This window comes from Arachis ipaensis, chromosome B2 (assembly GCF_059453495.1).
Source record: "Arachis ipaensis isolate K30076 ecotype BB chromosome B2, ASM5945349v1, whole genome shotgun sequence".
Taxonomy (NCBI): Eukaryota; Viridiplantae; Streptophyta; class Magnoliopsida; order Fabales; family Fabaceae; genus Arachis; species Arachis ipaensis.
This window is the reverse complement of record NC_142437.1, coordinates 86,096,114-86,106,268: the sequence shown is the minus strand read 5'-3', so window position 1 is coordinate 86,106,268 and position 10,155 is coordinate 86,096,114. Positions and strand designations below refer to the sequence as shown.

General features: G+C 42.0%; 1 non-coding gene across 1 annotated transcript; it reads right to left on the bottom strand.

The window, feature by feature from the left end:
- Positions 1–108, bottom strand: LOC148574698 (small nucleolar RNA R71). Its single transcript, XR_015906134.1, has one exon. It is a non-coding gene; the product is annotated as a small nucleolar RNA R71 (small nucleolar RNA).
- Positions 109–10,155: the final 10,047 nt, after the last annotated feature.

Genomic DNA, 10,155 nt, shown 5'->3' with positions numbered 1-10,155 from the left:
AAGCTTAGAGTGGAAGTCCAAACCTTCAGGCAGAAGGAAGGTGAATCCCTCTATGAAGCTTGGGAAAGATACAAGAAATTGATCAGAAGGTGTCCTTCTGACATGCTTTCAGTATGGAGCATGATAGGTATCTTCTATGATGGTCTGTCTGAACTGTCCAAGATGTCATTGGACAGCTCTGCTGGGGGATCTCTTCATCTGAAGAAGACGCCTGCAGAAGCTCAGGAACTCATTGAAATGGTTGCAAATAACCAATTCATGTACACTTCTGAAAGGAACCCTATGAATAATGGGACAAGTCAGAAGAAAGGAGTTCTTGAGATTGATACTCTGAATGCCATATTGGCTCAGAACAAAATATTGACTCAGCAAGTCAATATGATTTCTCAGAGTCTGTCTGGAATACAAGCTGCATCAGTCAGTACTAAGGAAGCTTCCTCTGAAGAAGAAGCTTATGACCCTAAGAACCCTGCAATGGAAGAGGTGAATTACATGGGAGAACCCTATGGAAACACCTATAATCCTTCATGGAGAAATCATCCAAATCTCTCATGGAAGGATCAACAGAGACCTCAACAAGGTTTCAACAACAGTAATGGTGGAAGAAACAGGTTTAGCAATAGCAAGCCTTTTCCATCATCTTCTCAGCAATAGGCAGAGAATTCTAAGCAGAGCCACTCTGACTTAGCAACTATAGTCTCTGATCTAATTAAAACCACTCAAAGTTTCATGAATGAAACAAGGTCCTCCATTAGCAATTTGGAGGCACAAGTGGGTCAGCTGAGTAAGAAAATTACTGAACTCCCTCCTAGTATTCTCCCAAGCAATATAGAAGAGAATCGAAAGAGAGAGTGCAAGGCCATAAACACGTCTCACATGGCCGAACCTGGAGAGGAGGAAGAGACAGTGATCTCCACTGAGGAAGACCTCAATGGACATCCACTGGCCTCCATGGAATTCCCTGATGAGAAACCATGGGAATCTGAGGCTCACACAGAGACCATAGAGATTCCATTGAATTTACTCCTACCATTCATGAGCTCTGATGAGTATTCTTCCTCTGAAGAGGATGAAGATGTTACTGAAGAGCAAGTTGCTAAGTACCTTAGAGTAATCATGAAGCTAAACGCCAAGTTATTTGGTAATGAGACTTGGGAGAATGAACCTCCATTGCTCACTAAAGAACTGGATGACTTGACTAGGCAGAAATTACCTCTGAAGAGACAAGATCCTGGAAAGTTCTCAATACCTTGTACCATAAGCACTATGACCTTTGAGAAGACTCTATGTGACCTAGGGTCAAGCATAAACCTCATGCCTCTCTCTGTAATGGAGAAGCTAGGGATCATTGAGGTACAAGCTGTAAGAATCTCACTGGAGATGGCAGACACTTCAAAGAAACAGGCTTATGGACTTGTAGAGGATGTCTTGGTAAAGGTTGAAGGCCACTACATCCTTGCTGATTTCATAATCCTAGAAACTGGGAAGTGTATGGATGAATCCTTCATCCTTGGCAGACCCTTCCTAGCCACAGCAAAAGCTGTAATTGATGTTGACAGAGGAGAATTAATCATTAAAGTGAATGAAGACTCCCTTGTGTTTAAAGCTCAAGGATATCCCTCTGTAACCATGGAGAGGAAGCATGAAGAGCTTCTCTCAATACAGAGACAAACAGAGCCCCCACAGTCAAACTCTAAGTTTGGTGTTGGGAGGTTCTAACATTGCTCTGAACATCTGTGAGGCTCAATGAGAGCCCACTGTCAAGCTATAGACATTAAAGAAGCGCTTGTTGGGAGGTAACCCAATCTTTAATTATCTATGTTAAATTTCTATTTTCTTTTGTTATTTTATGTTTTCTGTAGGTTGATGATCATGTGAAGTCACAAAAACAATTGAAAAAGCAAAAACAGACTGAAAAACAGAATGAAAAATAGAACACCCTGGAGGAGAAACTTACTGGCGTTTAAACGCCAGTAAGAGTAGCAGAATGGGCGTTAAACGCCCAATCTGGCACCATTCTGGGCGTTTAACGCCAGAAATGGGCACCAGACTGGCGTTTAACGCCAGGAATGGGCAAGAAGCTGGTGTTAAACGCCAGAAATGGGCAGCAGCCTGGCGTTAAGCAGAAAGGGGCATTTTTGCACGCCACTTGGTGCAGGGATGAGATATCCTTGACACCTCAGGATTTATGGACCCCACAGGATCCCCACCTACCCCACCTCTCTCTCTCTTCTTCACCCATTCACCAATCACCTCAATACCTCTTCCCCAAAAACCCCTTACCTATCAAATCCCACCATTCTCTTCACCACTCACATCCATCCTTCATAAAACCCCACCTACCTCACCATTCAAATTCAAACCACTTTCCCACCCAAACCCACCCATAATGGCCGAACCATACCCCCCCCCTCTCCACTCCTATATAAACCCATCTTCACTCCTTCATTTTCACACAACATACACACTACTTCTCCCCATTGGCCGAAATACTAAGCCCCCTCCATCTCCTATATTTCTTCTTCTTCTACTCTTTTCTTTCTTCTTTTGCTCGAGGACGAGTAAACCTTCTAAGTTTGGTGTGGTAAAAGTGTTGTTTTTTGTTTTTCCATAACCATTTATGGCACCTAAGGCCGGAGAAACCTCTAGAAAGAGGAAAGGAAAGGCAAAAGCTTCCACCTCCGAGTCATGGGAGATGGAGAGATTTATCTCAAGGGTGCACCAAGACCACTTCTATGAAGTTGTGGCCAAGAAGAAGGTGATCTCCGAGGTCCCTTTCAAACTCAAAAAGGGTGAATATCCGGAGATCCGACATGAGATTCGAAGAAGAGGTTGGGAAGTTCTCACCAACCCCATTCAACAAGTCAGAATCTTAATGGTTCAAGAGTTCTATGCCAATGCATGGATCACCAAGAACCATGATCAAAGTGTGAACCCGGACCCAAAGAATTGGCTTACAATGGTTCGGGGGAAATGCTTAGATTTTAGTCCGGAGAATGTAAGGTTGGCATTCAACTTGCCTATGATGCAAGGAGATGCACACCCCTACACTAGAAGGGTCAACTTTGATTAAAGGTTGAACCAAGTCCTCATAGACATCTGTGAAGAGGGCGCTCAATGGAAGAGAGATTCAAGAGGGAAGCCGGTTCAACTAAGAAGGCATGACCTCAAGCCCGTGGCTAGGGGATGGTTGGAGTTTATCCAACGCTCAATCATTTCCACTAGCAACCGGTCTGAAGTTACTATAGATCGGGCTATCATGATCCATAGCATCATGATTAGGGAGGAAGTAGAAGTTCATGAAGTTATATCCCAAGAACTCTACAAGGTGGCGGACAAGTCCTCTACTTTGGCAAGGTTAGCCTTCCCTCATCTCATTAGTCACCTCTGCAATTCAACTGGAATTGACATAGAGGAAGACATCCTCATTAATGAGGATAAGCCCATCACTAAGAAAAGGATGGAGCAAACAAGAGATCCCACTCATGGACATGAGGAAATTCCTCATCATGAAATCCCTGAGACACCTCAAGGGATGCATTTTCCTCCACAAAACTATTGGGAGCAAATCAACACCTCCCTAGGAGAATTAAGTTCCAACATGGGACAACTAAGGGTGGAGCACCAAGAGCATTGCATCCTCCTCCATGAAATTAGAGAAGACCAAAGAGTCATGAGAGAGGAGCAACAAAGGCAAGGAAGAGATATTGAGGAGCTCAAGCACTCCATTAGATCTTCAAGAGGAAGAGCAAGCCGCCATCACTAAGGTGGACCCGTTCTTTAATCTCCTTGTTCTTTATTTTCTGTTTTTCGAATTTTTATGCTTTATGTTTATTTATGTTTGTGTCTTTATTACATGATCACTAGTGTCTAAGTGTCTATGCCTTAAAGCAATGAAAATGAATCCATCACCTTTCTTAAATAAAAAATATTTTTAATTGAAAAAGAAAAAGAAGTGCATGAATTTCGAATTTTAAAACAGTTTAATTATTTTGATGTGGTGGCAATACTTTTGTTTTTCTGAATGAATGCTTGAACAGTGTATATTTTTGAATTTGATTGTTTATGAATGTTAAAATTGTTGGCTCTTGAAAGAATGATAGAAAAAGGAGAAATGTTATTTGATGATCTGAAAAATCATAAAATTGATTCTTGAAGCAAGAAAAAGCAGTGAAATTGGGCTACAGAAGCCCAATTGGGCTTTCCAGCAATATATAATAGTCCATACTTTGCCCAAGATTTGATGGCCCAAACCGGCGTTCCAAGTCAGCTTAAGAATTCTGGCGTCAAAACGCCAGAACTGGCACAAAAGCTGGAGTTAAACGCCCAAACTGGCATAAAATCTGGCGTTTAACTCCAAGAAAAGTCTCTACATGTGAAAGCTTCAATGTTCAGCCCAAGCACACACCAAGTGGGCCCGGAAGAAGATTTCTGCATTAATTACTTATTTCTGTAAACCCTAGGCTACTAGTTCTCTATAAATAGGACCTTTTACTATTGTATTTTCATCTTGGTTCTTCAGGTTCCCTCTCTGGGGCCGAAGCCAATGACCACCATTATCACTTTTGTATTTTCAACGATGGAGTTTCTACACACCATAGATTAAGGTGTGGAGCTCTGCTGTTCTTCATGAATTAATGCAAAGTACTACTGTTTTTCTATTCAACTCAAGTCTATTTCTTCTCCAAGATATTCATTCGCACTCAAGAACATGATGAATGTGATGATTATGTGACACTCATCACCATTCTCACCTATGAACGTGTGCCTGACAACCACTTCCGTTCTACATGCAAACAAGCTTGAATGTGTATTTCTTAGGTTTCTAATCTAAGATTAGAACCTTCGTGGTATAGGCTAGAATTATTGGCGGCCATTCCTAAGATCCGGAATGTCTAAACCTTGTCTGTGGTATTCTGAGTAGGATCTGGGAAGGGATGACTGTGACGAGCTTCAAACTCGCGAGTGTTGGGCGTGTAACAAACGAAAAAAGATCAATGGATCCTATTCCAACATGATCGAGAACCGACAGATGATTAGCCATGCGGTGACAGCGTGCGTAGAACATTTTCACTGAGAGGACGGGAAGTAGCCATTGACAATGGTGATGCCCAACATAAAGCTTGCCATGGAAAGGAGTATGAATGATTGGAAGAAGGCAATAGGAAAGCAGAGATTCAGGAGGAACAAAGCATCTTCATACACTTATCTGAAATTCCTACCAATGAATTACATAAGTATCTCTATCTCTATCTTTATTTTATATTTTATTTATCTTTAATTATCAATCCTCCATAACCATTTGAATCTGCCTGACTGAGATTTACAAGATGACCATAGCTTGCTTCAAGTCGACAGTCTCCGTGGGATCGACCCTTACTCACGTAAGGTATTACTTGGACGACCCGGTGCACTTGCTGGTTAGTTGTGCGGAATTGTGACAAAGTGTGATTCACGTTTGAGAGCTCCAAGTCTTTGGCGCCATTGTAAATGATCACAATTTCGTGCACCACTAGAATTTCAAGTGGGATACCTCTCTGAGAAGATTTCCAAACCTACTAACAGCTTCCCAAGTGACACAAAGAAAAACCTGAGAGGTGAAGCAAAGAAAGTAAGATGGGAAGACTGTAAGATGGTCAATATAAGTGATAAGGGGACTGAGGAAGAGCTGAACAAACCCTTTGAACACTCTGGAGATACTTCAGCAGAGAAGCAGGAAGAAGGTCACCAAAAAACCAAAATTACACAGAAGGAGATGCTGAAACTCTATGCACCTTTTTCCCAAAGACTCAAGGGTGGTGTGGAAAAGAGAATATACTCAAAGTTCCTTGATATGTTTGTATCTCTCCATGTAAACATACCATTCATCAAGGCTCTCCAACAAATGCCCTCGTACATTAAATATATGAAAGAGCTGCTGACCAGGAAAAGCTCACTCAAAGGAGGGCAAACAATAGTGATGAATAAGGACTGCAGTGCTCTCATTCAACCAGAGTTGCCTACAAAAAGGAAGGACCCAGGGAGTTTTCACATCCCCTGTGCCATAGGAGAAACAATGTTTGACAAAGGACTCTGTGACCTGGGAGCAAGCATCAACTTAATGCCTTTATCTCTTATGAAGAAGCTGCAGATCAATGAGCTAATGCCCACAGACGTAGTCATCAGGCTAGCTGACAAAACTCAAAAAAAAGCAGTAGGAGTGGTTGAAAACGTGTTGGTAAAGGTTGGGAACTACTTCCTTCCCACAGACTTTGTCATATTGGAAATGGAAGAGAGTCACCTTCACCCAATCATATTGGGAAGACCATTCCTAGCTACAGCCCGAGCGCTTATAGATATGGAGCGAGGAGAGCTAATACTGAGGATACATGATGAACAACTTACTTTCAATGTCTTCAAACCCTCACAAGAAGCAGATCAAGAAAACAAGGAACCAAGGGAAGATCACAACAAAGCATTGGTGGAAGAAACAAGCACTAAAGCACAAACTGTACACCTAGGAATTCCTTTGGTTGCTGAGCAAAACAGTCAGGAGGTGTCACAGCTAAAAGAAAACTAAGAGGAGCCTAAACCACCAGAGTCATATGAGACCAGCAACAAAATTTCATTGAAAAAAGAGGCCACAAAGAGCAGGGCAACAGTAAAAGAAACAAAGAAGAAGGCACCAAGGAGGTGGAGGAACAAGAAGATCCCTATAGAGGATTTCTCTCCAGGGGATAAAATGATCTCAGCTTATTTCCCAGTTATCCCATCTCATCTCCCCACCATCCCATCTCAGCTACCTAAAGTTTTCACCATCAACAGAATCCTCTCCTTAGAACATGTGGAGATTCTTGATGAAGCCAATGGAGATAGGTTTACTGTGAGGGGGGAAGATCTGAAGCATTACCAACCACCCTGACAAAGTCAGAACGTCAAGCTAGTGACGCTAAAGAAGTGCTTCATGGGAGGCAACCCATGTTTTATATGCTTTTAAAGTAGTTAATAATGCAAGGCTCATGAATTCCAAATCAACTTTGACACATACTTGAATGAATCTTTTTATGCAGCACATAGTGAAGAACAAGTTTGGTGTTCAAGGAACACTAAGAGGACATAAAAATCATGTCACTCTTAGCACCTTGAACAAATCTTTTTACACCACAGTGCCACAAACTAAGTTTGGTGTCACCAATGTTGCATACATGGACAGTTAAATTAGTCAGTTGGTTTGTATTCATGAATAAGCACTTACTATTTAGAAACAAAAATTTTAAAAAGTAGTTATTCTTTCCTTTTAAATTTTGCCGCCACTATCCACAAATTTATTAATCATATTTCTTTTATTGTGTAGGAGAATTGATGGGACAATTGAAGGAGGAGGTTTCGGCCATTTCAAAAGGAGGGGACTATACACATGTCTCAAAGGGGAATGCATTGGGAAATGTTGCCATGCAACATTGGAAGAAGAACACGCTTGGAAACTGAACCAACCCCATCATAAAAGTGATGATCCTTGTTCCCATCCCATGCTAAACCCCATCCGTTCATCATAGGCCTACACATTCAATCCACACCTTTCATTTACTCACCACTTCTCTATATAAGAGGTCCTTATTCCATACTCCTTTCACATTCCAATTTCCATCCTTTATACTTTCCACTTTCGGCACCCAACTCCTTTTACCCCATCAAAGAGACACTCCCCACCTTCACATATCAACTCCTACTCATGGCATCATCGAGCTCCAAGAGGCAAAAGAGGAAGGAACCGGTGGCGAGCATCCCTTTCGATGAAGGGAGATTCAAAACTGCATTCCATGAACTCGAATTTGAATGGATAAAGCTCAAAAAGATATTGCCTGAGATAACATTCCAGTTCAACGAGGATGAGTGCCCACAGATTCGAGAGAAGATTGAACAAAGGGGTTGGCAAAGGCTCACAAACCCAGAAGCAAAGATAAATGCAAACCTCATCAAAGAGTTCTATGCAAATATGGTCAGAGAAGACAAAACCAAGGCCCCCACCTTCAAAAGTTATGTGAGAGGAACAGAGGTGGACTTCAGCCCCAATGCCATAACAAGGACTCTTCAGCTGAAATCGCCACATTTTGATGAGCCCAGTTATCATGTAAGAATAAGTAATGGCCCCGACAATGATGAACTTGAAGAAATTGTGAACGATATGTGTGTTAAAGGATCTGACTGGGAAAGGTATTCGGATAGGAGACCCCGGTTCATCAGGAGAGGAGACCTCATCCCGGAAGCCAAGGGATGGTTTGAGCTCGTGAGGAGATCTATCCTCCCAGCCGCGAACAATTCTGAGGTTAACACTACTCAAGCTACTATGGTACATTGCTTAATAAAGGGTGGAGGCATCAATGTGCACGAAATTATAGCTGAGGGGATTCAAGAGTCAGCCGAGAAGAATGATCCGGGTGCTAGACTTTGGTACCCCAGCACCATCCTTAGACTGTGTACGAAAGCCAAGGTAGTCTTCGAGGACAGCAATCCAAATTGGGTAAACCCTGGGAGGTTAGTTACGCTACAGCGTATAACTTATGTGGCACCCGCCCAACAACAAAGAAGGCCTCAAATAGGGAAAAGAACATCACAAGAAGGACCTCACCGAGAAGAATCTCATCAAGAAGAATACCAACAAGAAGAGTACTATGATCTAACCAACATAAACTTGAATCACATTCACAGAGCCATTGAGGAGCTAGCAAGGAGTTATATGGAGGGACAAGAACAACTACTGCACATTCAAGCCCAAAGGATGGATTGTCAAGAAGAACTGCTCTCTAATTGGATGGGTCAACAGAGGGAGTGGCAGAAGCAACAAATGGAGCAGCAACAGGAGCAATACTCCCAGCTCACTCAAGCCATCAATCAAGTGACTGAAAGGCAAGAGCGTCAAGATAAACGCCTTCAAGAACTCAACCAACGTCAGCTAGCTCAAACAAAAGCATTCAATGAGTTCAGCGTGCTCAATGAAGGACGACAACTACATAGGGAAGATTTCAACATAAACACTCAAGTCAAGTTGAACTATATGTCTGGGCATATGCATAATTTACACTCTGCAATCCCTAGGTATGATACAGTCCAAAAAGATCTAACAGAACAAGAGAAAAGGAAGGTGAAACAGCAGAAGGACACATTGAAAAAAAAAAATGGAAGATGCTTGCTTCTGGAAAAAGTTGATTGGAAAAAGCAAGGGAAGTGGGGGTTCAAGCACTCAAGAAAGACACGAAGAAGACAAACAAGAGGGAGAGCATGGGCACCCCCGTGAGTAAAAGGTGGTGGATTTCCCTCTTTGTCCCATCTTTTTCAAGTTTTAAATAAGGAAAATCATGTATGAAATAGAACATGTTTCCATGGTAGTTTAGGATTTTAAATTCTGCCTTTAAGTTTTCATTGCTTAGTTCTATGCTTGCTAGTCTAATGTCACTGCTGCAATTTCACCTTGCCTACTTGTATGCTTGTCCTTTAAGTCAAATAAAAAGAAGTGTTATGAAAGACCAGAGTGATGTTCAAACTGTGGAGTAAGTTCTTAAGCTTGTGGTGTAGTAATTACTTAGCTAAGTTAGTTCACCAACAAGGTAGGAAGGCAACTATCTGTCCTGAATCATATGCTTGAAATACACCCCCATGAGACTAGCTAAATAACAAGATCCTAATAAGAAAAGGGGAAAGAAAAATGAAAGTTGAGAAATAAAGAAAAAGAGTAAGAAATAAGGCTAGGCACCAAGGGTTGAATCTTAAGGCATGTGTCTGTGGTGCTCCTGTGCAAAGGATATACTTGGATGAATAAGCTCTCAGGGGTGCCTTATCACTTGGTAACTTGGGTTAACTAACCCGGGATTATCAGCTGAAAGTCCACTATCAAGAGTAACCCTTGCTACAGAGCACTTAGTAACCCAAAGAGGTGCTGGACACCAAGGTCTCAAGAATAAAAATAACAAACCATGTGCCTGTGGTGTGAATGTATGGGGGAAAGAGACTTGAGGGAGTAAGTCCTTAGGGGTGTCTTAACACCTAGCACCTTGAAACAACTGGTTCGGAAGTGCTGGCTGAAAGCTTATATTAAAGAGTCGCCTCCTTACAAAGCACCTAGTCTAAAGAACACAATCAAACCCTGAAAAGACAAAGGGATCAATGAATAAAAGTCTC